Genomic DNA, 5,026 nt, shown 5'->3' on the forward strand with positions numbered 1-5,026 from the left:
AGCAAGAACTTTCACACATTCTTCTACATGAGGCCTTCTTCTACTTAGACCATTGGGAGCAGAATACAGTCAATAACTTTGATAACTTCATGTGTTATCTGCAGGAATGGTCAAAAGCAGGTGTGTTTTTCATTTTGTGTAATTTAAATTGTGTTCGTCCAAATGACTGAAACATGGTATTGCATTGTTATACTATGTATAATATATCATTCATAACATAGAAAAAGAAAGTTTAATCTTTATACCAACAGCATTTTGAACAGTTCAGTCCTTCTTCCTTTCATGTAATTAACACTGGATTAAGTATATCATTAGTTTAGTATAAATCAAGCAGCAGTGGATGTCAGTGTTTTGGCTGGTTGGATTCAGAGTCTTTGGCTTAAACCTCTCCATCTGCATTGTAAAGAAAGGAATCAAAAGTTCCCATGTCTCAACTCAAGAGGGTGCAATTCTGTATCTAAAATACATTTCTTACACTATTAATAACGTCACAGAGAAGACAGTGCAGAGGCATCAGCACGAACACACGATCAGATTTATGTGCACAAACGTCCACAAATAGCAAGGTCTGCCAAAACCAGAACACATTCAGTTTACTGTCAAAGAGGAGTAAAGTAAACAGCAAATCTTCATGTTTATGAAGCTGGAATCAGAGAATATTCACTTTTTTTTCTCAAAAAAAAAAAGAATAATACTCAAACCAAATAATCGACTTTTAAAAATAGTTGGTGAAATAATTCAATAGTTGACTGATAGCTGATTTGCAGAGGATTCTAACATGTTAAAGCTTCCAGTTTCCAGAGAATATTGTGTGGCAGCAGGTAGATAACTGTAATAACTCATAAAATATATAATATATTTTTAATAAACTCTTTCATTTCAGCTCAGCTTCAGTACATACACTACACACAATACTATACCCATTTTACTACAGACACAATACACACACACACACACACACACACACACACAAACACACACACACACACACACACACACACACACACTCGCAAGACAACTAAAGCAGTGTTTGTTCCAAGTTGCCACAAGACATTACGCTAAGCTGTTTGTGGTGTCAAACTGATGACGTCTGCTACAGTACCCACATGTATCTGCTCACACACACACACACACACACACACACACACACACACAGACAGACACACAAAACTGTTTATTCCAGCCGGTATGAGAGTGTCGGCAGGGAGGAGAAACTGTTGCTAAGAGACCTGGCTTCCTCGCCTCTTGCCGCTCAGCATCATTAGTTGGCCTTTACTGTCACTTTTCTAACCTCTCGGTCGAGTCGGTCCACTGTTACAGTGGAGGAAAGAGCTTGTTTCTCTGCCCGTTCGATAGCGGGGGGTTGAGCTTGAGCCAAAATTAGTAAGGGGTATATTGGAGCCATCGGTCAGACGACAGAAAACACAGGCGTTAGAAGGGCGTAGCAGGCCAGCTTAATAATGGCATTACATTCAGGTGAATAGGCTGGGAGGGAGGGTCTGGTGGTGGCAGGGATGGATGTCTTTAGATGCCTCATTTGTGTGAAAACTGAATTTCTTGCCAGTCTAGAAGAACACCATTCTAACCCAAGTTAAACACGAAGCCGGCGGTTTTCAAAATGAAGCTATTCAGTGTGCACATCAAGGATTTCGGTTCAACTAGCTCAGAACTTCTTTGATCCTCCTGTTGCTTGGTGGAAAAATTTGTCCGTGGGTTGTTCTGCTTTTCATCTTGCTCTGCTCTCGCTGAGAATACACTGAACATCCTGACAAACTGTGGTAACACACATTTAAGGGCCCGATAAATATTTTCTTTTCTGTACTTATTATGAGTGAGGGGGCTGTAAACGAGCAAAAGAAAAAAAAAAGAAACTTCTACCAAAGTTTGAACAGTTTTGATGCAGTAAGCTCATTGTCTCTGTGCTGTTCTTACTGGTGTGAAGTGGGCGGGACTTGATTTTACATACTTCTATGTACCAATCGGTATTTATCAAACGCATCCATACTGTCTTGATTAAGAATTTTAGTTACTTTGTGTTAAAATAAATGAGTTAAACTAGTAAAGGAAAACTAGAAACTAGAAAATTTGTTTTTAAAAAGTAAGAAAATGTGTTGCTCGTTACGCGGAAAGAATTTTAGTTGATAACATTCAACTAAAATGATCAACAATGTAAGAACATCTGACATTATGATACCTATATACTGTGTCTCAGTGATGTTTTGTTAAATTAACATGCTAACCAGCTAGCCCTGGTCATCCAAGTCCAAAGTTCCTGAACCACTAGCTCGATGACTAACTAGTCCCCTGTTTCTTTTGAGTATGAAGTGAAGGTGGACAACAATTCTTACATACTGCACCATTTATTCAAGGAACGTGAATATTTGATGTCATAAGTAGGTCAGATTTGAAGTCAAGCTTCCAAGGCGTCAACGATCAGCTCAAATGACAGTTTGCTTTCAAATTTTTCATGATTTTGGTTTGCTGCATGAAACATGTTTGATTCAGTCTTCAGGGCTCACCAATAATGATTGCTCTACTCCCCAGGGCAAGTCGAGGGTCACGTTGGTCTAGTATTTGTCCAATTAAGCAAGTCCTTCTCATCTCTGTCGCAGGTTTCACATGCACAGTCCAGTTCAGGCACTTGGCGGCAGGTATAGAAGTTTACGAGCTGGAGTGCAAGCAAGCATTTCAATAGACCCTTTTCACTGCAGACAGTCTGACTTGCTGGGGTCAATTCCGTGTGTGGCTGATCACTTTAACAATGGCTCCATCCTATTAAATGTCCCAGCAAGCCACGGCAGTGAGTGAGCCTGCACAATACCAGAGCCCTGGAACCAGCTCACATAAATGGAATGCTGCCACTATGGATGTTGTGAATTTCACACGTGCTTTTACTGCTTTTAAAAGTCAAAATGTCTGCCCCTGAGAAGGTTCGCTATCCTGGTAGTGTTAGTGTTTTCAATACTGGTCCTGTATGCCCTGTCCTGTATATTTTAGATGTGTGCCTGCCCCATCACACCTGATTTAAATAGTCGTCATCAAGATCTGAAGCTAGATATGTAAAACAGACAGGGCAGGGGCCCCGGAGGAGCTGGTCTGCGTTAGAGGATGCAGGCTCCAACTATGTACTGTGCAGTTTGATGCAAGGCGAATAAAATTAAACATGACTAGTAACTTTAGCCTTTTTTGCTTTACTACAGTAAAATTAAACCCTGGTTCCCTGATTTTCCATTCATCCTACAGATGCCCTCTGAATTTCCCTCCTTTCCAAATCACCGACCCCAACCATTTACTCACCTGTTCCCTCTTCTGCTCTGCAGGTGTACGACCTTCCCTCCCGCCTCCTCACCTGCATCTCACTACCTCATCAGCCCTGCAGATACCCATCCGACCAATTCCCACTCATTCTCTCATTCTGCCAGTTCTCATTCTCTCAGTTCGTCCTATTTGCGATGTTGCTCTCTCACCTTCTGTTTTTGCTTTCTGAGTTCCTGCCACCTGAACCTGCGAGCCGCCTACCACCACCTGCCTGTAAGACTCATCCTGTCTGCCTGCTCGTCTTCAATTGTCTGCATGACACTGTCAGGTATCGGCCAGATGGGACTGATCCACATTAAATGCAGGTTTATTTGGTAATCATTATGAAACTCAGTGTTTCATCCATTCTGTCAGAGCTGCCAATTCTGTTTTTAGTGCCATAGCAAGCCTCACAATACTTTACATGACAAACATCTCAGTGACTTTTAAACAGTGAGCTTTACATGTTTTATATTGTGGGTCTGGTTGAAATGGCACTAACAATATTTTATTACTGAGAAAATGCAGCGTTAATGACTGTTCCGTCCTCTTAACTTTTAACCCATTAACAAGAAAATACTTTAATCGCTATCAATAATTCCATGTCATGTATAAACCAGATGTAATGCACCATGGCGGCCTCATCGGAGTGGTGAGAGGTGGCCAGTTCATTAGTGAGAGAGGACGAGTTATTACGAAGTGGCAGGAGGGTGTGGGGTGATTATCTCACGTAATTTTGAAAACATGGAGGGTGCCATTCTCAGCTGTGTGTGTAATCTCCACAGGGATTCACACATGCCGCTCATTAGCATATATTACATGTATGGACACACTTACCCCACGCTGTAGGTGGACTGACGCACAACTACCAAAAACTTCAGCACGCTTAATTCAAGCAGTCTTTAAGACATGTTGTCAAACGCACGCTTGTGAGGTGGCAGCTGAGAGCTGACACCAACATGGACAATGACAGCAGTCTAACAGCAGCAGAACACCTTTAAGGGATTTTATAAATCGCTGTCTGTCCCCGTTACTGCGCTGGGACTGTCGAAGCAGCACTTCCTGTTCCATACTCCTCAAGGCCCGATGGTGTCAGGAGTCTTAAGGGAAGTGCTGTCACGCTTGTGCTTACAGAGAAACATGAGGACCAGATGCAGATACTGAAGCTGAGCTGGTGCTGTTTTATAATATTAATGCAGGCCACATTTAATGAACAAAAGGCTGAGCCAAGCAATGGTCCAACCAGGAAAACAAATCCAATGGAGCAATCAGAATATCATGCAAGTTCAGACAAATATCCTAAAATCAGTGGGAGTATGAGATACTGACAAATGTCTGGGACATTAGACACACAAGGAGAGGAAACGGTGAAACTAGAGGGCAATTATAAAGGTGGGAGAAAAAAGCAATGACAGGAAGTAAAACAATTTGACGTATAGGAAGAGTGAAATTTACAAAATAAAACAGGAATCAACTCCAGTTGTTTAAAAGAACGCTGCAATGGCGCTTTGCTCTGAAGCTTCGAAAAAGGTTTTTGAGGACTTCCATCAGTAGGCGGTTGAGTAGATAATGACTGTCTTTTAATTCTTTTGGATGAATTTATCCTATAAGGAAAAAAATGCAAGCCTCAAACGCTGACCAATTTGAAAAATGTCTCTGGGTTTGTGCTTCGATCAGCTCGTGCTTTAAAGGTTGTGAGGGAAATGATATAATTCCACTGTCGACCTTA

The sequence above is a fragment of the Sparus aurata genome, chromosome 23 (genome assembly GCF_900880675.1).
Source record: "Sparus aurata chromosome 23, fSpaAur1.1, whole genome shotgun sequence".
NCBI lineage: Eukaryota > Metazoa > Chordata > Actinopteri > Spariformes > Sparidae > Sparus > Sparus aurata.